The sequence below is a fragment of the Diabrotica undecimpunctata genome, chromosome 6 (assembly GCF_040954645.1).
Source record: "Diabrotica undecimpunctata isolate CICGRU chromosome 6, icDiaUnde3, whole genome shotgun sequence".
In the NCBI taxonomy this organism is placed as follows: Eukaryota; Metazoa; Arthropoda; class Insecta; order Coleoptera; family Chrysomelidae; genus Diabrotica; species Diabrotica undecimpunctata.
The window spans coordinates 22,039,514-22,063,897 of NC_092808.1; the positions used below are offsets into that span (position 1 = coordinate 22,039,514).

At 33.1% G+C, this 24,384-nt stretch overlaps 1 protein-coding gene across 1 annotated transcript in view; it reads left to right on the forward strand.

The window, feature by feature from the left end:
• The window catches only part of LOC140444252 (homeobox protein homothorax-like), a 174,276-nt gene extending 157,562 nt beyond the window's left edge, over nucleotides 1-16,714 (forward strand). Inside the window, exon 7 of the mRNA XM_072535998.1 lies at nucleotides 3,550-16,714. The gene's annotated coding sequence lies outside the window, so the exon portion shown is untranslated. The remainder of the gene's footprint in view (nucleotides 1-3,549) is intronic.
• The last annotated feature ends 7,670 nt before the right edge of the window (nucleotides 16,715-24,384 follow it).

The following is a 24,384-nucleotide window of genomic DNA, read 5'->3' on the forward strand; positions in this document are numbered from 1 at the left end:
GCAATAAATAATATAAATGATTTGAAACGAGGTACAAATACCAAGCAAGAAGATATAATACAAATAGTGAAGGGTTGATGGCAAAAGAATGATAAATTATGTGTCAGAGAATACTGTTACTATGTCACTGTTAGATTATAAGATCTTTTTTTAAATGTAGTTGTATTTTTTTAAGTTACTATTTTGTTTTGCTAATAATTTTTAGTCCATTGTGTCCAGAGGACATAATTTTACTTTTTTTTACATGGTTAGTACAAGCTTAAGTTAAAGTTTGTGGAGTCGCCACCCTTGTCCCCCTGTCGCCATCTTGGAAAAAGAGGTTTTCGTGCTGCATCTCGTAAACTAACAACCCTAGAGAAAAGTTTGTAAAATATTATTTGTAGCAAATTAAATTTTCTACAACTTTATTTCCATTACTTTATTTCCATTACTTTTTATCTTAAAATGGAAAATAAAAATAAGATTAAGAATACGATTTTCTATTATATATTTTTTTATTCATATAATTTATCATTTTCCTAACATTCATTATTAATTTATTATCGACCATTTTCCCCATCGCCTATGAGGTAGAGTCTGAAGGTGCGTTTTTTTTACGTGGTACCCCAGAAGGCCCAATCCGCGGACGATTTCCAAGCGCGATAATATTGAGCATAACTATATATTTAAAAACTAGTTTTCCAGCTATTGTTTTTAATTTTATTGGATGGTCCAGGCTACGGCTCAGAATCTAATTCAGTATCGTAGGTGAATGTTTGCGGAATAACGGGCACCATTGTGTTTATCATCGAAATCATTTTCTTCGATTAATTTTGATATTTCCATGATGGTATTGCAGGTTTCACCAGAAAAATCGAGGCAAACTGCAGAACATTTTAGGCCTGCTTTTTGGCAACCACACATACTTCCACAGTTTCACTTGCATCTACAGAAAATTAATTTGATAAGGTCAGGAGGTGCTGGAGTTTTGGAAGTTTGAATTGATATAATATTTGTGAAAATGGGCTGCATCTTGTGTTAAAGAAAGCGCTGATTAGTTAAAGCAACGTCAGTTAGCAAAGATGGCTCGAATTTCTCACTGAGAAATAATACTGTTCCGCTTTTCCGTATGCTGTTCCCATTTTTATTGTATTCTTACGAGTATTATTTATAAACACAGATAAATAAATGAAATTAAACAAATTTGAAGTGGAAATTATTCGTTGAAATACCCTCTTTAAAGTACCCAGAAAAAAAGTAACGCCCAAAAGAAAATTTTTTCCCAAAAAATTTCATTTTTGTTGTAACTTTTTTATTTTTCATTTTACGTTAAAAAGTAATAGAAACAAAGTTGTAGACAATATAATTTTGACAATATAGACAACTATAAATAATGTCTCATACAAGTTTCTGTAGAATTGCTATTTTACGAGATACAGCGCAAAAATTCTTTACACCGCTTTGTCCAAGATGGCGGCCGGTGGACAAGGATGGCGATCCCACAAACTTGAACTAAAGCTTATACTAACTATCCTTATACATAAAAAATCAAAAATTCAATGGACTATTTAGTTTTATCCACTTTCGTTCTGTTAACTATTATTGATCTAAATTATATTTTTTTGTTCTAATTATTAATTTTTGTACTCAATAAAACATGTTTCCTAAAATATTTGTTTATGCATATAATTATTTAGTAATAATGTATCCTTCCATAGATAAGGGAATCTATATAACAAATAGTTATAGATAGTCTCAGCTGATATTACATTATAGCCTGGTCAAAACAGACATTCAAAGTTACAAAAATTCACATAAAGCTAAAAATTGGTACTGATGTTCGGGATACTCTTATAAATTAAATGTGAAAAGTCCCCATTAATCCAACATCTACAAAAAGAGTTGTTCAAGGTCAAAGGTAGCAAATATGTTTTTTTTAGTTTTTAAGCCAAACGGTAAGTTTTATCATAAAAATACATCAGACAAAAATTGTAAATTCTTCTAAGTGTCACCATTTTGGAGATATAATGATTAAAAAGTTTAAAACATCTGTGTTCTTCATACTATGCATAAGTGTGCCGAGCACATACATCACTATTACCATTTGGTAAAAAAACGCAAAAAATTCATATTTGAACTCTTCGACCTCAAATAACTTTTTTTGTAGATGTGTGATTGATAGGCACTTTTCACGTTTAATTTTTAATGGTGAAGGAACATTCGCATCAATTTTCAGCTCCAACTTGACCGGGTTATTATCAGTTTTCGTTGGGAAAGGGAAATGCGTTAAATACTGCAGTTTTAGTAATTACAATGTTTGCTAGAGAGTAAATCAGAAGCATTTTACAGTAATAGTATAAGCATTATTAAAGGTGGGAGATACGAGCTAGTAATTTGATCACGTCATTCCTGGATCCATCACAATAAGGAAAGCATTTTCTCTTGGGAGAGTCCAAATCTCACATGAGACATATCCTGAACTGCGAATTTGATAAAGCTAAATTTAACTACAGGTAGTAGAAGTATTTGGTATCCAAGTAGGACGTTATTGTTAAATGTGAAGTGATCAGTGAAGATTCCTTAACAAATGTAAGAAACATCTGGTGACCACTAACAAAATGATTAACTAATGCAAGTTGCTCTTCTAAATTGAAGTCGACATTGTCGACATTTGGAAATTGTAAGACAAACGAAAGAGTAGTCTCGGATATGAAGGTGATGATGATGATAATATGAGAAACGAAACTAAAGTGAAAAGACTAACCAAAACTAACGAACTCTTTGAAATAATTACTGGGGTTATACAGGAAGCCTGTTTAATTAATTATTGGACCAGGTTATAAAAAAATAAAAATGAAAATTAAATCATAAAAAATGAAATAAAAATAGTATGTTATGCAGATGACGCAGTTCTGATAGAGTGAAGACGATCTACAAAATCAGTACAACATTAAGACTAAGAAATTGAATACGAAAATATGGCAAAAACCACAAACAGTTGAAAACTCAACGTTTAAAACCAAATGGTAGAACGAATGTCTGAATTTAAGTTCACTGGAATGAATTTATCAAATAACAACAGTATCTAGGTGGAAGTGGGAGAACAAGCCACAAAATCAAGAATGTCTTATTGATTGTCTAATAGCCGAGTATTGATATAACATGTAGAAGAAAAAAACATGATAATAGTATCAAAAAAGAACACATACAAATCTGTAATGTACCTAGAAGCAGATGGAATGATATAAAAGAGTGGGAGGCAACGTTAAAGAAAATCAGAAATATGTCTAACTAAAAATAAAAGGATAAAAAGAAAGAATTCTCATTGAAGTAAATGCCACTACATGAATGCTTAGCTTCCTATCATTTCGCTGGTTGGAGTTCGATCGCTGGAGGCGAAAATACGTCATTTCGCCCACTTCACCGTAATTGCTTATTGCTGGTCATACCTGTATATATACATGACTAAAATATCAGTTTGAGACTTCTATATATTTCTTCTCATTTATTTAAGTTGATTTTCTACCTGTACCAAAACTCTTTCTTTACTTATAGAGTTTTTTGTTGCAGGTTCTCTCCCTAGTGTCACAACGACAATGGACATAGAAATATGCAACTCTTAAATGTGATTCTTCTTTGTACAAAGTGTAAATGTAGTGCCCCAGTGTTTGTTAAAAATAAAAAGTAAAATAAACGGGAACTTGTACAAAAAGTATTAGACTAAAAATCGTGCTAACTACTGTACATAGATAGTGGTGAAAAGTGTGAGAGGCCCCGGAAGTGCTTACTCACCCTGTATACATATATATACTGCACCGACAGTTTATAAAGCAAAACAATGGACAACCGCAAAACGTTGTAAAGTCATGTGGTCTCGTAGCTTCTAGGTTCCTCAGTGTGTTACCTTAACACCCTCGTCCTGAACCCCCGATCAGCCAACTTTCCTACACGCTCTCCTCGTACCTCCTTCCCCTTCCCTTTTTAACCAGAAAATAAACTCGGATGGTCTGAATATACAGTATCCAGATTTTATAGCATAGATTCACTTCATTGGTCCTCAAACCTATACGATCAGTCGTGCATTGCAATTTAAATTAATGAAACACAATATATTAATAAATTTTCAATTTTAAACAAATCATATTGTTAAACTTCTATTATTTTACTCAAATTCTAGTCTTTCTCTTTCTGTGAATGCAGTTTTCTTATACTAAGGTCTTTTGCAAAAACAATATCAAAGAATTTAATTCCTTTCAGTAGAGGAAAATGTGTTCAGTGATCTGATCATTCACAGATGGAGTCCTTAAAACTATTTTTTGCTTCTGTTTATAGTTAACTCCAAGATCTAACAACAAATGTCATATATTTGTGAGTAATTCTCACTCTGAGATACGTTTTTTTTCTCTGAAATGTATAATAGTGCCTTTTAAGAAAAATGTTCGATTTCGTCTTTTTCATCGTTTTCTTTGACCTTATATCGTATTTATTTATTGTTTATTACAGCAGGCTAAATACACAACATCCACTATGAGCTTATTGTTAAAATGGCCTCATACTTTTTCTCTTTTTTGAAGAGACATCACAAGCGAAAATTTTTGTTCTAATATATGATTTTATTTTAATATGATCTTTTGAATATATATAGTTTTGAATGACCAATTGTTGTGAATCATCAAACATAAATGTATACAATACGCAAAAAGTACGCTGTACAAATGATTTAAGGTTGTGCTGTTGTAAAATAGTTGTTATATCTGTTGTGATCATTTTTTGCTAAATGAGAATCCAGACATACTTTCCTGAAATTAAGATGACAGTTATCAGAGATTAATTGTTATAGATTATAACATTTTGATTAAACCTAAAGTTACTTATGTAGTCAGTGCTATTAGACCAGACGATATCTGTTCCCAAATACCCTCATTTGGGTAAATTGTATATGAACCTAATTTTTTGCTTTAATCGCTTTGAAATTTTATTAACAATGATAATTTCACTATGCTGACATTTCAAAAGGTGGACTAAAAAGATTTGCAATTAAATTTCCTACCAGACAGATCAAATTAAATGCAAATTGAAAAAATTATTATTATTATTGCAAAATTAACAAAAACCGATAAGAAAAAGATTTTAGGTGTTTAAAAGCCACATAGAACCTTCAAATATTTACCCAGAAAATCTTTTTGATATAAAAAAAACACCATACAAAATTTTAGCAAAATCGATCAAGCAGTTTCGGAAAATAATTTTGCAATATAAATTTAAAAAAAAAATTAATAATTTTCAAAATTATGCAGAGCCATCAACAAATGTTGTGTTAACCTAATAAACAAATAGAATAACTTTTTTAATTTTCAATTAACATTTTTATTATAACAAATACCTTTGTTGTGCCAAGTACAAGGAAAATCGACGAGAGGCATTGGTGGGGATAGCAATTTTAGTCCTGTCAAAAATGAAATCACGCGTTCAAAATAGCGACCCGCTTAAAAATTTCAATTATGTGAGCTTCTAGTGGACCAATTTTGATCATTTTTTTAAAACTGGGCTCCGAGAGTTAAAACCGGGTTCCGTGAGTTAAAACGTGTTTTTACAAGCGTGTAATTATTTATTTTCGTAAACTATTTGGTTATTATCTTAAAAATTGTAGATTTTAATCATTTCATTTTTGTTAGAAAGCTTGAATGACTTTTTTCGTAAAAAAAATTAATTATTTAAAACTTTTTTTGTCTGCTTTGCATAATTTTGAAAATTAATAACTTTTTTTCAAAAATGTATATTGCAAAATTATTTTACAAAAACTACTTCATCAATTGGGCTAAAATTTTGCCTTGAAAAAAAATTTTTGCTAAATTTTAAAGTTTTATGTGGCATTTAAATATCAGAAAAACATTGTTGAAAAAACATTGATTTTTGACCCTTTTTAATGGGTTTTGCTAATTTTGCAATAATAATAATAATTTTTTCAATTTGTCATCAATTCTATCTTGTAGAAAATTTAATTGCAAAATTTGTTTGTCTTCACAAAATTTTTCTAAAATGCAGGAACAAAGAGGACAAAAATAATTTTTCTAATTTTATCCACAAATTGTTTACTAAAAAAGTGTCCACATAGTAAAATTATCATTTCTAATAATATTTCGAAGCGATTAAAGCAAAAAAATTGACTCATATACGGTTTATCCAACCCAAAACAGATATCTACTATTTGAATAGTATAAATTGTACTTTTGTCTTTTGCACAAAATGATTAGAGTGAACAATTCTTTATGATTTTATGATTGATAACAACATACAAATGAAGTATTCAAACATAAAGCATTTATATTATTAAATGTAACAATAAAAACAACATTTATTCTTCAGATGTGATCAACAATGTAATAAATACTAAGAAACAATGTGATCAATACTAAAACTTGGAATTTTTGACACTTTCGTGACATGCTTTGATGAATTCTTCTTCCAGGTTTGCGATTGTTTCTCGTGCATTTGTGCGCTTCTCAATAAGTATCCAATAAATCCCAATCGCGTTCTAGGATTAAGTCGGGACTAATGGCAAGCTAATCCAATGTTTGAATATCTCGGTCATGTAGCAAATTTATCGTAATAGCTACAGTGTTCAGTTTGCATTGTCATACATGGGTGTGAATTTTGGACTCGACACTATAAGGTGTAGATACAACATGATAATTTAATATATTATTGAATTATCGTTTGATGAGTTTAAATTGCTCTGGATTACTATGTACTATGTTTTTCCGTGGAGACTTATCTCTTGTCAAATCACTCGTTTTTACCTCCTACTGTGGGTACTAGAATGCCGTTCACCAGGACGTACTCGACCATCAAAACATGTAAAACAAAATCTTGTCAAAAGGGCAAAATTTCTTCCTCTTGATATGCCTATCATTGACGAATGTTGACGATCATCATAGCAATCTTTATCTTATGTGCAGCAGCTCGGAAAAACTGCACAAATCTTCATTCAAAAGGACAGAGAAGACATAGCATCGCAGCATTCTTATTTTTATACCAAAAGAGAGGTTGTGGCTCTTGAAGAGGGCCCTCATGTGGTTAAAGGTGAATCTAGTGTTTCTGATGCGTGCCCTTAGCCCTTGGTTGTTGGTCCCATTCTTCATTTATTATAGTACCGAGGTAGTTGTAGTGCGACATTCTTTCTACTGGGGTTTGGTTGACTCTGTTATCTTTTACTTGCTAATTATCATCAGCTTTGTCTTCTTTACTTGCATATTTAATGTATTCTTAACAGTTTTTGGCTCCTGGTTTTTTTGGACACACAATAAAGTCAGACTTCAGCCATTATGTTGGTTATTTCTCCGGAGTTATATATGTTGTTGAGTATCTTTGTGATTATTGCTATTAATTAGTTGTATATTATTGGGGCCTACTGCCTTGACATCCTTTAGCTGTATTATTGCAGAATAAACTTCCTGCTGTAATATTCTTGATTTATTGTTTACATCTTCTTCTAGCTCAAACGTGTTATCTCTTTGGTCTTCAAACAGTTTCTTTAGTTATTCTTTCCACATTCTTACTTTACTTTGTTTGTCCAAGATGATGTTTCCATCAGGTCAAATTTCCTTTCTGTCTTCGTCCTAGTCCACCTGTGAGTTCTTTAACTTTTCTATGTACATTGTGACTATCGTACTTTGACTGTAGAGTCACATCTGTCATCTATAATTTTTTCTTAATTAATTAACGTATGTTCTTCGTTCGATTCGTCTCTAATTACAGTCACTTGCTCGTTTAACGTGGCTTGGACTGCAATTTTCATATTTTCCCTCATTAAGATATTTTAGCAATCGTCGATCCTATGATTGTGTTTTCCTTTTCTGTTCTCTTGACAGATGTAAAACTGTTTCAAAATCTTTTATTTAATAATATGTAATCTATTTGATTTATAATGATTTTCCCGGTTCTGTCTTGAGGGGATTTCCACGTGTACGGCTTTCGAGGAGGTAATTGGAAGAATGTGTTGGTTATAACTGATTCTGAGTCTTCTTTCTCCTCTCTCGTTTATGACTTCAAGACCATAGGCTCCGATGTACTGTGTCTTATCTCCAGGTCCAAGCTTGGCATTAAAATCTCGCATAATGATGAGAACTTCCTGTTTGTCCTGGGTAAAAGTATATTTTGAGAGTTCTTATCAAAATGGGTCGTCTAGGTTTCAAGGTAGCTTCTCTTACTCGATTTATAACCGCTTAGTCAGAAACATCTAGTTATTGAGTTGTCCTATAAACAGTACAAAGCTCGTTTACTATTGTAGTTCAGGTATGATTAGGCATTGGCCACAAAATTAAAAATTGATGTTAATGTTTATCGGTTTATGAGCAGACATAATTATGTTGATCATATTAGGAAGTCTGTCCCAAGTTTGCTACCCCGCTCTAAATTTTGATTCAACATTATGTATGTTTGAACTGGTTCATATGTTTTTACTTAGATTTTGCACCTTTTTCTTCCCACTATTTTTTTTTATAATTATTACTGTTTAATGATTTACATCTGTTAGTGTTTTTTAATATAATACTAATTTGACAATGATCTAAACCGAACCAATTCACTATTAAATAAAAGAACTGATATATTTACAGTAACAGTTCACCTACTAAATTAATTCGTGATAAGTGTCATCTTAATTTCAACCTTTTCCTCCCTTATATTCCCGATTCATATATTATACGATATACGTAACTTTACCTAGATTCAAAACTAACCTTATCTAGGACTTATATCAAATACACAAGTATACAGAATGTCGCAATGTTAACTCAGGTGGTATTTGGCTGATAATACTTATACAGGATGTCCCTGACTACATGGTTAACACAAAATATTTTGAACCTTTCAAATTGAAACGTTCAAGCGAGAGATAATAATTTCGTAGATTATTACTATTTTATTTTAACAAATAATTTTGTAGGTGAAAGATTAAAATGGATGTTTGCTGTTATTAAAAATACTGCCTTCAAGAGGACAACCTGTATAACATAATATAGTACTTACCCAATTTTCTTGATGATTTTGTTTATGTTCACACCAATTTTATTAAATATTTTATTGTTTTTCAATATTTATAGATACAAAATTCAAACAGAGTGCCTATTGAATTATTTCTTTATATATTACTTGAATAAATGTAGATGAATTTTATACAGTGTGGCTCAATTTATTTTCAAACTGACATTAAGAAACTATTGGATATTACAATTAATAGTTCTCCTGTTTTTTGCCGTTTTTCTTTATTATTTTTTGTTTTTTGAGTCTATTACCACTTTTTTTTATATATTTTTTTAAATTATAATATGTCCCTACGAAATATCTCAATTGATACTTGTGCCTTAGATCTTTTGTTCTAACATCAACATATAAATTTGTCAATTTTTTCATACATTAATTAAAAATTTTTTTGGTATCGCACTAATTTTGGACGCAAATCTTACTACGATAAAATATGATGGATTCACAGCGTGTTTGTTACACGTACTTTGAATTGGAATGAATGAATTGAGTCGGCCGATCGATCAAAAGCATGGAAGGTGATAAGCTCTGGCTGCTCGATGATCCTCATTCATTTATCCTTCTTGAAAGGCGTCAAGAACACTCCAAAATACTATAATTTATTAATTTTCCGATTGGTTTTAAAAATATATCCTTACATAAGTGTTAGATGTATTAATATGGGCGTATACATACTTCCTCCGGTTATTCCGACGTTTCTATTGATGAGATTAATGTGAAGAAGCTTCACATCCATGGCCCACTATCAGTCGGATTATGGTCTTGTAGATTCGTATCTTAGTTCTTTGCATAACTTGCGAAATATATTCCAATTTGTGCTCTTTAACGTAAGGCAGTTTCACTGTTCCTTCCTCGTTGATGATGCAACGACCAAAATGATTTACTAGAGGAGAGTATATCTCTCTTAAAGGTCCTTGTTATAGACAATATAGCCTCTTCAAGAAATGGGACCCTGTTTTGGATTGTGGTGAGTATTGATTAACCAAAAATGTAGGACGGAGCACATGTCGAGGGCCGAGGAGAAAGTGACTGTTAGTCGATTATTGGTGATGGGCTTCCTATTGTTGGGTCGGCGACCAGTCGATAAAAACACCTGGATTTCATATCACAAAACAAAAGATTTTGTCAAACTGTTTGGCCTAGATCCTCAGTTGGAGAGGAATTGTTGTGCAACAAGTTTGGAAAACCACAGAAAACCAATCTTTCCCTGTTCTTGTTCGTAATACTGGGATATTTGATAAATCGCTCTCAGTTTAGCTGTTTTATTTGATAAATCTTTAAACGTAAATCCAGATTCAGTTTAAAATTCCTAAATAGGAATTATACGGCAATTTGGTCTATCTTAAGATGATGAGCTGCTTTGAATAGCTCTAGTTGGGCGAATTCCCTACATTATCTAAAGTTTCTAACGTTTCATTATCATCATAGTTTAGCAGATGTGTTGTGGTTCATCATTGAGCTTCATCAACTCAGTTAGTTTGCTTAATGATATTTTTCTACTGGTCTCAGTCATCTGCTACATGTACTGCCTTAGTATATTGTTTGTTGAGAAGATTTTTCGTAATGTCTGCCCATCGCTGTGGAAATCCTTCGCGTTGGCGTTGTCTGTGAGACTTTCCTTGGACTACCAACCGCTCCATGTTGTGATTAGTTCGATGAATATGACCAAAGAATTTTAAGGGACGTTGATTCTGCTGGAACCGAGATTAGTGCAACAAACCGTCCGTGGAATATGGAAAAGACCGGAGTTGAACGAAACGAGTCTCTTTTTGTTTGTCATAGTAATGTGAAGATCAAGCCATACACCATTTAGGGCTAACGCGTACTCCGGCGACTCCGGCTAGGATTGCAGCTGGTCGATTCCGGCCAATTTTACATAGGTTATAATGAGTCAACGCGCACATGGCTGTTGCAGCCAGTTGGAGGTACCGACCGCATTTCGTCGATACGACCAGCTTTTCCAGCGTCGTTGCGACCAAAGTTAATATGTACTTTTATGGGACAACGCGCACGACGGAGAGCCAGTATGCGGCCAAACGGTGATCTGTACGTGTGTTGTGTAATTTGTGTTATATAGGACTATTTAAAAATGGGATTTATCCAATATTTTTTCCTTTCGTTTTATTATAGGTAGACGCAACAACGGATACGTCCGTGACATTCATCTCGTAATTGAAAAGAAGAATAAATGTATTCACTGGCTAGTTGAAAATGTTTAGAACAGCCTAAATATCTATAAACTAGTCTGCCTGAATAACAGATAAGACCGCTAACTCACCATTAGCAGTAACTAATACCTTGCACGCCACTGAATGAATGCCGACCTTCCGATTGTTTCAACAGTCGGATACGTATACTTACGACGTTTCAATCTTTAGTCATTGGCTTAAAATATACATAAAAAAAAATTCAATAGTTACTAATTAACTGTCTGTACAAATAAATTGAGATACTCTGAATACCTAGCTAATTTTGATTAAAAATATGCATTTTTACTGACCCACTATAAGAAATTATTTATTCTATTCTGAAATTATTATAAACAATAATATATATGTTGTAGGAAATTTTTTGTATATTACATATGCAAGCTTTAGAAATCAGCTCCGGTTAACAGTTATTTGTGTTATACATACTTTACACGCCTCGATCGTAAAATCGAAGAGGCATTAGTTTTTGGTCGAAAGCAACAAATCGAGAAATATGTTAAAATCTGATGAGCTGTTTCATGTTTCACCTGTCATTTTGTTTAAGTTCGGTTATAACCAAGTGATCCTTTACTTGCCACTTAAAGCCAGTTGTAAGATAAATACAAAATATAGTGCCCGAAAAAAAAACAAACGCAAATGTGACACATGAGCTGTGGAGCCATAACGCAATTTTTGTTAAAAGTATGAACAGGTTTTCAAAAGCGATTTTTTGAAGTCATTTTTTTTAAAAGTCCTTTTTTTTTCAATAGACTGATCTTTCTAAAATGAAATTCTAATGAATGGGTTGCGAATGAAGAAAAATCTAAAATTCTAATGAATGGGTTGCACGTGTGAGTCAATTTAGGCAAACGAAATAAATATTAGACTCGCTTACAATCAATTTATTTACCTTGGACGTCCAGTTTCATATACTACAATATGCTATACATCATCAGGTCTCGTGAAAGCTAACTTAAATGATTCCGATACAAGAAATGTGATTATATCTACGTGAAAGCATAATTAAAGCTCCGTTACGGTTAGATGTTGTCTAATGGTCATCAGTTTTACTACAATTTTACAAATATAGGAAAGTTCTTGAGGGGAACGTTAGGATTAGCACCAGAAAGAAAAATAATACGAAAAACAACCTTTCTGATTGTTATCCTAACGTACTCCTCAGGAACATTCCAGACAACATACAACCATAACGGAGCTTTAAGTCACACGACTTGAGATATAACTTCATTCCTTATATCGGCATCAATTAAGTTACCTTTCCGGAGACCAGACGATGCGTAGCTACTTGTAGTATGCGAAACCGGTGTAAAAATGGGTAAAACGAATAAAAAAGATCGAATAGACAATTAGTTTTGCTTCAATACTAGACCTGGAGATACCTCAACAAAAATATTGTAGTGACGTCATATCGGTGTGTCATATTGGTGTTTATTTGTATTCAAATCGAAATATCTGAGTTCTTTATTTTGCTAACAACTGGTTTTACATGTTCTCAAACTAGGAAACCCTTTATTAAAGTTAATTTTATGTTGTTGTTTATTGTTAAAGTTAGAGGATCTCTAGTTTGAGATTTTTTTAATTTAGCGAAAATTTACGAAAGCTTTATGTCTATTCGCTTAATACAAAACGTATACGAATTTAGTGATGTTATGTAGGCTATTCTTATTATTATTATCGGATACTAAAACTGCGAGTAGACATAGAGTGACTGTTTTATGTTAATTTTAAAGTTTGTTTACGAAAAATAAGGGTGTTTTGGTGCAATAGAACCTGTAAAAATTTTGGAAGCATTTTTTCACTTTAAATAGGTTAATATCCACCCTACTGTTGGTTTCAAACTGTCACTGTAATACTGGAAAACACATTTATTTATATGATCTCAGTTCCGTAATGGATACGTCTATAAAACCCTTAGATATTCAGAAAAATCTAAAGATTTAGCAACATTGTATTCATTTATAAAGCAAACTGAACAATTGATGGAAGGCACCAACAGTACTCAAAGTATGAAACAAACTTTAATTTACCTAAACCTATGAATCTAACCTAAATGTTTATAATTTGACGTATTTTTCGTTACCTTTGTTAATGGTGTAAGGTCTGGATGGGGTTGCATTGTTGTATACCATTTTAAAGGTCTTTTTATAGTTTTTGAAATGATGTATACTTTTAAAATAATGTAAATATTGTATTAAGTATATTTAATGCCTAGGACATATTGTATACCGATTCTGGAACTGTACTTCACTTCTTTGTCGTTAATTATTTTGGAGCCAAAGTATTTTATTCACATTCTACAGAAAATGTATGTATGAATAATTCTATTTAAATACAAACTACGTTTTACCGCAATCTATTACGTTTTAAATGCAGAAACCTTCACACTTAACGAGATGAAAGCTAGCGAAGAAATCGACGATATTAAAGTGTTTTATAAGAAGTACATACGTGAGTCTAGGTGTACCTATATTGTGAGCTATTTCTAAATGTTCCAAATTTAATAACAAATCTAAAGTTATTCGAATTTCAATATAATATCCTGTGTTTTAGGGTAATTTAGTAATCTTTTTTAATTTGAGATCGTTTTAACAAATAATATCCTGATCCATAAACTGCCAATTAAAATCTTCTCATTTTTTCCTAATACATTGTTAAAGATTACATAAAATGAAGAAAAAAACGATCCAGTGTAAGGTTTCTGGTGCTGGTTCGGTATGCGGTCTACGGCAGAGTTTCTAGTTCGGTATGCGGTCTACCGTCTGATATGAGGTCTACCGCAATTTCGATATGCGGGGAACGTCACCTATCATCAAATGCTGTTGAGACACTCACTAAAATTGTATATTTATATGTAGCACCAAAATAAAGTAACAAGTCCTCCTCCTCAGTCCTAATCCCTTTTGGGATGTGGTGACGCCATCAGGCCTTAACAGTTTTTGCACGATTTCTCTCCATCCAAGTAACAAGTAGTTCAATGAAAATTCAAAACTTTTATTGGCTTCTTAAAGTAAATTTATATGACAAGATTTAATTAGAGGCATTTATACATATACATTTCTAACATCGTGCAGAAAAGCGATAAACTTATCTTCTACATTTCTTCGTAGCAATTTCCACGCAACATAATCTAAATGGGACTGCAAAGTACTGACAGGAACACCTCTAATTTTCGTCAAAATCGTAATTTTACCCTCCAACCAGGATTTTTCTATCCCTTGCGTATGTGCTCCTGTTTGTGGGTCGATATAATTTTCCTGGTGGTTAACGGTTGAGTGCACGTAGCCCAGTTGGTGCAAATTGCCGTATGCTGGACATTCGTTCGAGTGAATTACTGACTCAGCTTCAACTTCTCTTTATATGACGGGAACTAGGGTGGCTCTGTCTCTTCACTCAACATGAAAATATCGAACCTGCTCTTTAATCCGAACACCCACGGATCGTCAATTCGGCGTCCACGTTCCGATTATTTTCCGCTTTAACATCACTGTCTTCTGATTCTGCTGGATGGTCTCCATTTAACATTCGTCCTTTGTTGTACTTCCTTCTGTCCGCAAATCTGGCTTCATCAATTTGGTTTTCTTCCGTACCTCGAAGCTGTCCACGGCGATTCACTGACATCAAGGAGGAACAGACTTCTCGACACATGTTGTACCAGTCGCATGTAGCTTCTCTTTCTCTCCCCGTTAAAACAGTTGCCATGCCTAACTGATCTTGTTGTCTGGCATCTTCTCCTTGGGCAGCGGAGAACTGGTCTATATTCACCACCCCGATCTCGTTTCCCGTATTCTTCCATTTCTGCCCCACATCGCATCGGTGGCACGGCCCAGCGTCTTCAAGATTTTATAATAAACCGTTCGCTCGTAGAAATGCTACTGCCTCTGCTTCGCTCTAAATGACAGTTTTATAAAACTCTTTTTGCAACATTTTATTTGCAACTGAATCAATCTTCATTTTAGGGCTCATTTTATACCAAAATAGGTCATTAAAAGTTTTGATATTAGCACAACGAATTGACCAGTAATGAGTTTGTCATAATTTCCCTAATTTGTTTTTGCATTCCTAATTGAACAGTAATGAGTGTATTTCAAAGATTATTTACCTTTTACGTCTCCAGCAATTTTCAAAAAACCCAAAATAATTTAATCTTCGTAAGACATAGCCTGAATAAATTCAGCAACGATTTAAGTAATGAGTTTGTCATAATTTCCCTTATTTGTTTTTGCATTCCCAATTGACCAGTAATAAGTTTGTAATAGTTTCTCTAATTAGTTTTTGTAGTTATTTGAGGAAGACGTAGACCGCATTCCGAATCAGCTAAACTGTCGCATATTATTCGCATATTAGACAGTAAACCGCATACCGAATCGGCACCAGGTTTTCTTTGTCTACATTTATTATTCTTTCATTTTTTTTTTCGTTTACTTTGTTTTCTTGCGACGTACAGACTGCCGAAATCCACTTTATCTCTTACCTTGACAGGCGCAGCGAGAAGTTCTTTCCGCTTAGCAGCGGAACAATATTTTTTGTCTTCGTTGCCATGCTCTCTTCTTGTGAAATTAGACGGCCTGTTTTTCACAAATGAGCTGGATTTTTTCTCTTTTTTTACAAGTTTTTTGTTGAAAGCTTTTTTGTGATCAACGTAGCATGCGCATAATCTGTTTTGAATCTCTAGACAAGAGAATTCGTATTGAATAGATCAAGAAACCGGAAATAACAGATAAAACTATGAAAGATATAAGAAATATAGAAAAAAGGACAAGAAAAGCTTAATCTGTAGCGGAAATGCTACAATAATTCAGAAAAATGAATTACTATCAGTACTACCATCACAGTACATAGTATCATCAATCTCTTAGTTCGCCTCTAAATTATAGAAAACTAAGCATAGTGCGTTAAATGTAGATAGCGTATAGTGTTCGAATTTTGGACATTTTCTGAATATTCAAAAAGTTCGTTCTGGTTTATGGTAACATATGTACTTTTAAAAAAAAAAATTTAATATCGGTTATGACTGGTGTATTCACTTTCTTTCTCTAGTTAAGCGTGTGACGTACTGTATATAAAAAAATTGTGAAGATACTGGAAGTGATTTACAGACCTAAAAGCCCTTTGGGCAACCCCCCAACTAGGCCTGCCCGAAATCTTATTGTAAATATATATACCTCCGAAAGAATGTTGGCTGTTCGTTTATGAGTGATTTCCCATCAAAATCATCGCCTTATCCAATGTATACGAAAAATAAAATTGAGAATAAAATCAATACAGATCAATGAAAAAAATATCGTACCTCTGTGTTAATAAGTAAGAAAGAGAGAGAGGAATCTTTTATTGTGTTCTGCTTTTAATGAAAGTATATTATTAATATTATAAACGATTATGGGACGAGAATACCTCTTAACTAATTTGGTAACGCAGTGTCCTCTGTATAGTGTTTTTTGAAACGTGAGCATTAAATGCTACATCTTGTGTACTTATATAAACTGTGTTTTTAATCTATACCTTACCCTTACCTCTATCCTTACTTAATTATCGTGCAAGATTGTCGATGCACACAAAGACTAAATAAAGAAATCACGATAGATATCACTAGAAGAATGTTAACGAAAGTATCTAGCTGAGTTAAAAACGAAGCACTCAACGGCTATAATGTACTAGGAACCAGTCTGAATTCCTAAGAAAATAGTCAACAACAAATCAGATATTCACAAAACGCAACTTTTTTAAGAATTGATATTAATATATGTTTTTATACCAATGACCACCACTCAAACCACCAAAAATTAAGAAAAAATCGTGGATGACAAATGAGATTCTAGATGTGATGAACGAGAGGCAAAAGGTCAAAGATCAGGACAAGACATTATACAAAAGAATAGACAAAGAGATCACAAAAGCAATCAGAATGGCTACTGACACACAGCTGAGAGAACAATGTGCGGAAATACCTATTACAACAGAAACACGATTCATTCAATATACACAAAAAAGTTAAAGAAGCCGCAAGAAGAGTTGGATGTTTGGCAGACAACCAAGGTAATGCACTACTGTGTGGAAGAGAGACTAGACACTTGGAAGAGATATGTGGAAGTAACATTTGCAGATGAAAGGCAGATTACCATTGAAGACATAGAATGTAAAACAGGACCCCCGATTACCATTGAAGAAGTCACGGCAGCTATTAGAAAAACTAAAGATAGTAAAGCTGTAGGGTCCGACAAATTTTATACAGAATTCCTAAAACTTATGGACGAACAAGGAATACAATGGATAACGACTATATTTAACAAAATATATATAAAAAGAGAAATCAAACGATTTCTACCTGGCGAAACCGAATTCAAATTTTTACCACTGTGCTTCCTAAAACTTGCGAAGCAAACAGCTTGATAAATTACTCAGCAAGGGAATCTAAAATTGCATTCCACATGCCGTTCATCATAGTCAAAATTCGTAGTGAATTCAGTTTCTGGTACTCCAACCGAAGTAAAGTAATAAAACATAATGACGGTATTAGATTTTTGTTTTGATACAGGGCAGCGACAGCCGCTTATACGTATTTCGACCTCTTTAGGTCTCCTCAGAGCGGTATAGCCACTATATATAGCCAGAGTAGTGGCTATACCGCTCTGAGGAGACCTAAAGAGGTCGAAATACGTATAAGCGGCTGTCGCTGCCCTGTATCAAAACAAAAATCTAATACCGTCATTATGTTTTAAAATATATATAATTGGAAATATTCCTCAAAGCTGGTTAAAGTCGACCTTCGTAACTATACCAAAAAAATTAAATGCAAACATGCGAAGACTACAGAATAATTAGCGTAATGAGCCACTTACTTAAAATGTTTTTAAAAGTGATACATAAGAGAATATATATAAAATGAGAGCAAGTGTCATCGACACAATTTGTATTTCGCGATACCTTAGGCACCCGAGAAGTTCTATTCGCTATATAAGTGCTTATCCGGGGCGCAGGGATGTCAACTGTAATGTATATATTTGTTTTATCGACTACAAAAAGGTATTTGATAGAGTAAAACATGACAGGCTCATATCCATCTTGAAGGAAGCGGGCTTGGATGATAGAGACTTGCGGAATTATATATAATTTATATTACAACTAAACTGCCAACATTAAAGCGGATGCGCAGTTGACAGAGACAATCTCCATAGATAGAGGAGTGAGACAAGGATGCATTCTATCTCCAGTGCTATTTAACATGTACTCGGAGCGTATCTTCGAGCAAGCACTGGGATAACTAGAGGAAGACGTCTTAGTTAACGGAATGCGTCTAAACAACATAAGATATGCTGACGACGCAGTAGTTTTCGCAGATAGCCTAGATGGTTTACAAACAATAATGTCGCGCATATCAAATATATGTCGAGTATATGGTCTGGATTTGAATACGAACAAATCAAAGTATATGTTAGTTAGTAAGCGCGAAATATTACAGACACATCTTTTAGTAAACCAACAGCCAATTGACAGGGTAAAAAGATGTATTTTCTACGGAGTAGAGGCATGGACGCTCTCATCAAAGAGCGCAAATTAGAATATCTTGGCCATGTTATGAGAAATGAACAGAGATATGGCTTATTGCAACTCATTCTTTAGGGCAAGGTATTTGGAAAGAGATTACCAGGGAGAAGAAGAATATCTTGGCTAAGAGCTGCAAGTAAAGTTGTGATAGCTATACTGATCGTCTACATCCGGAACGGATGGGCACTGTAAGAAGAAGAAGTACCAATGACGCAGTCCGACAAAATTTGACCAATACTCGGGCCCAGAGATATAAATATACTTTTCAGAAGGTTTTATTTTTTCAAAGCAGACCCTGCATCTTTGTCTAATGGGCCAGGTTTATCGACCACGTGACCTGCCCATTGGTCCTTTGGGTCACGTGATCGATACATGATACTATAAAAAACAAGATACGCTCACTTGCGATCCTAATTTCAATCGACTCTGTGCATGACGTCGTAGCGAGACAAAACCAGTGAACTTGTGTGTATCTTGTTTTGACGATGAATGATATGGCAACGCTGTTTCATTACTATAATGAATAACTTCGAAACTTGAACTGTTAACGGTAAGTATACCTTGATGGCATATCTCGCACTAAGAAGTTATATCTAGTTACCGTCTGTGAAAACGTGGTTTGAAAATGGATAAGTAATTTGTAAAATTAATTAAAGAAATATATGAATCTACGATTTCATTGCGTATATTACAAGCAAAATAAATAATGCTACAAGATATAAATTAAAATATACAAGGCCGCTAAGACGTAAATAATTTGAAACCTCACACAAAAAACGTGTGATATTTTCGACTTTATGAATATCATTTAGACATCTGACAATTTTATTGATTTTTCTCTTGCGAATATTGTAATTATCTTTAATATTTTTATTTAGCATCCATGTTTTAAAATACATTTTACATCTAAAAAAAATAATTTTACGTCCTCACTCACATTTACATGTTTTGCGACTTCCATTAGGTTTTTCAAATAGTTTTTAGTTACTTTTAATGTGTTGCAGTAATTATAATTACGAAAAATATGTTTCAGTTGAATATTTCGTTACAAATTCCAGGGTTGGCTTGAGTAAACCATCCTCAGAAACGTGTTTTACCCAAGTAAACGATTATCATTAGCGTCCGGAGTTAAATTTTCCAATCCATCCCATTCCAGGTCTTTTATACCCGGACTAATAAAATCTTAATGACTGTCAACTGAATCTTCGTGGTCAATTTCTGAATATTCGCAGACTCTTAATCATCATCTACGTCTGCAAATGTTGAAATAATATCAACATTTCTACCCATTTTATAGTTTCTCAATCTATACTTAATTTTCATAGTAGTTGGATGATCATGTAAACCATCAATTGTCCTTAAAATTGAAAATAGTCCTTCTAAAAGGTCCTGAATAAAATTATAAGTTTATATATTTTTTACATCAAAGTCTTTTTAAGTCATATAAAAGTTGTTTTAAAGATCGTATCAATATAATTATACCTCGCTAAAAAGAAAAGAAAAGAGTTAGATCCAATTTTTCTTACAGCCGATATTGTCTTCTCCATGTTATTAAAAATTTCATTTTGTCACTTCAAACCCAACCCATATCTTTTTATATGATTTCTAGAGTGTTTTCATTGTGTGTCACTCTCGAGTTAAAAATATCAAACCAATCAAAAGTTTTGAAGAAGTCATAGCACTCAAACCAGTTGTGATGTTTTTTATACAAACCTAAAACTCCTAATCAAGAAATGGCTCAAAAAACTAGTGTGAAAATAATTTAGTAGCAAATTTAACCTCTTGGTTGTGAGCACCTTTGACAGTCAAAAAGTCTTTATTTATTTTGTGAGCAATATTTAAATCTAGTTTGTCAGTAGTATTAAGTAACTCTAAAAATGGATCCGAATTAATTATTATGCCATTTAATAAACAACCATAGTCAAGAAAACGATTCCTTAACAATTTGATCATATGTGGCGTATCCGCAAAACATAAATATTTTGTCTAATTATGAGATTTTTAAACAACGTATATTGCACACTTAAACCAAATACATGAAGGCCAGTAAATCGATAGGCCAAAGAAACCTACAGAATCTGACAATAGGAGACTATAACATCGAAAGCGTGAAAAATTTTACATACCTAGGTTCACTAGTTACCGCAGATAACAATGTCAGTGAAGAAGTTAAGAGAAGAATACATATCGCTAATAAAACATATAATGGACTAATTAAACATCTAAGATCTAACAACATCACAAGAAGCACCAAATGCAAAATATACAAGACCCTGATAAAACCGGTCCTTGTATATGGATCAGAGACATGGACACTATCGAAAAGCGATGAAAACCTATTAGGCACATTTGAACGAAAAATCCTTAGACACATATATAAGGGGGTAAAGGAAAATGACATATGGCGCAGAAGATATAAACTTTGAACTGTACACGGCATACAATGAACCCGAGATCATAACATCCATAAAGATCGGACGTCTGCGCTGGATGGGCCATGTTGAACGAATGTTGGAGACTGAAACACCAAAATATATTATGAGGCAAACACCAGTAGGAAAAAGGTCAAAGGGAAGACTCAAACTTAGATACATGGAACAAGTGGAACAAGATCTGAAAACACTTAAGATTACCAACTGGAAAAACAAAGCAAGGAACAGAACAGAATGGCGGAAAATCCTAGAACAAGCCAGGACCCAGAAAGGGTTGTCGAGCTACTGATGATGATGATATTGTACACTTATATTTAGAGCCCTCCAAAGACTTCGTAAACTGGGTATCCAATGTTTTCCAATTTCCTTATAATTTCGAACAATATGTGTTTTGTGATTTTAACAATCATAATTTAAAATATTAACACAGATAGAGAATTCAACTTGGCTCCATAACAGTTGTCTCTGGTTTACGTCACAGGTGTGCGAGAGAGATGTAAGAACATGTGCGTTGACTTATCTTGTTTGTTATAGTATCATGTGGTTGATAAACCACTATTAGAATGAGATGCAGGAACTGCTTTGCGTAATTTTTTTCTGTCGCACTGGAGAACGGGACTGTATTGCAGCTCTCAATCTATTTGTGATATATGTATATGGTTATAACACGTGATAACTATTATGACCATCCGAAATTGAAGACGTACGTGCTTTGGAAGATAAAGGTATATAAGTAAGTATGAAGATGTTCGACAAATCCTATACTTTATAATGAAACTGATTTAGATGATCAAGATTAGAAGAGAGAAATTTGGTATTACCAGAGTCAAAAATTAGACTTTATAGAAAAAGAAAACTAGAATTTACAAAGTTTTTTCCGAAAGAAAACTCGGTTAACTTTAACGAAAGTACAAGGTGAATATAGCCGCAAATGCTAACCATGGAAAAAATATTTCGGTTTGGCAGTGTTGCATCGAGTTAGAATCTATAGAGAAGCTATGAGCATATTAACGTATGTACTAAAAACGGCGTAGGTAGGCGTGGCTAACCGTGATATCAATATGGCGGTGGGATCATGGCCGTACTCAATAATATTAAAACTACTATAAAAATATGACTAGTTATTCAGAAGATTTAATCATAATCTAAAAAAGTGCAATACATTTTTATTAAACTATGATTTATTTATCCCGCGGTAAACACTAAAAACACGATATATTATACATAAAGATCAATTAATACAGTCAAATACTATTAATTTATTCTCTAAAGTACGGGCCATTACTTTGTTTACATATTTGTATACTAACCTGTAGAACGTTATTCCTGAAGATTTTTTATTAACATTGCTTCTGCCACTGCAACAACGATGAAAATAAGAAACCATTATTATGCACTATCACAATATATTATTACAGTTTCTATAAAAGTATTATAAAATCAAAAATATTCGAAAAACGACAAACATAAATAAACATATACGATCTGTCAAAAGTGTCAAAACAATATGGCCGAAGTGAGGTCGTTTTTAGTCACGTGATGCCCTCTCCATAGATTCTAACTCGATGCAGTGTTGGCATGTTTTTATAATGTATATGTTGTATGCTTCAAATATAAAGAAAGCTTTAGAAAAGTACATTTTGATTATATTATGTTATAAATTCTGTAATTTTAAATTTATATAAAACATTAACGAGTAAATATTTGTTTCTTTGGAAATTAATCGCAGTTAATTATTAGAAATTTAATATTAGTAGTATTAGTATTAGATTTTTTTGGCAATTGTCCTTTGATAAGTAAGTGTATAGATTTGGAAATCTATACGTATAGTTTTCATGTTCTCTTGCAAAAGCAAGGCGAGCTCTGCGATGTTCTATGGATAGTATTGGAGATAGGGCTGGCCTTCGGGATAATAAATTACCTTCTACAAGTCATCGACGAACTGTCCATCTACTTACATCCACATTTCTCACTTCGCTCAGACGATTTGCCAGTTCAACTGAAGTTAGATGCCGATTCTCAAACATGATGAGACCATAAATCGATCATCTCTTTCGGATGTTACCCTTCTACGACCTGATCCTGGTCTTCTTGTGAAGATACCGGTGTCGCTAAAACGCCGAACTGCTCTTTGAACCGAAGATCGACTAACACCCAACATTTCAGCTGCATAATATTGGCTACGACCATATTGAACTAAAGTCACCGCCCTTGCAGCATCTGTCGGAGTTAGAGACATTTAGGAAGGATAATTAAATAAAAATATAACACGTTTTGAAAATAAAATCACTACACTAGTATAGTTGTTGAATTAAATTATGGTTAATTTGGTTGTTTGACATTCAATAAATATCTACTTGCTTCAGACTCTTTTTGACAAAAACCTGAAATATCAATTTATTTTAAGAAATATAAAAAGCAATATTAAAAATATTATTTTGTTTCTCGTATACGAGGGTACACCTAAATTTACATACATAATTTAATGTCTCTAAAATTATACAACTTCAAATAAATAAGAAATAAGGAATGGATCGATTTTTTTGCACCTGAGTGTATTTATGTGAATTTTTGTATTAATATTTTATTGATCAATTAGTTTAACATTTGACACCAACACTTTTTCCGATTATTGTATTTAATCGTTTCAGTGACAGCATTCCTCTTTGGACTTAGCCTCTTATTGCTGATTAGTGGCACGTAACTTTCCTTTTTTTGGCATTTAGCTTAGTAGTTTTCATAAGAGCCGTCAGAAAAGTTATCACAAGGTAGCCAAATGAACCGTCAGAAAAGTTACGCGCACTCAGTTCAGGCATTTGAGTGTTTTTTTTTTCGGAAGTTGATTCTTTAACTAACTGTAAAGACTTCCAAAAACACTCTCAAGAGCTTTTTTTTAATTAGTTACTATAGTAAACTACTTAAATCTAATTTCAAACTTAAAATGTTTTCTTCAGTGTGCGTTTTTAAATGATTTTTCAAACAACTCTTTTGAGAAATCTGGTTAAAACAAATTTCGCATTCATAGTGTGCATTTTCAAATGTCTTTTCAAAGTACCTTCTTCACCCAACTGCTTAAAACAAATTTCACACTTATAAGGTTTTTCTCCAGTGTGCTTTCTCAAATGTACCTTCAAACTACCGGCTTGACTAAACTGCTTCGAACAAATTTCGCATGT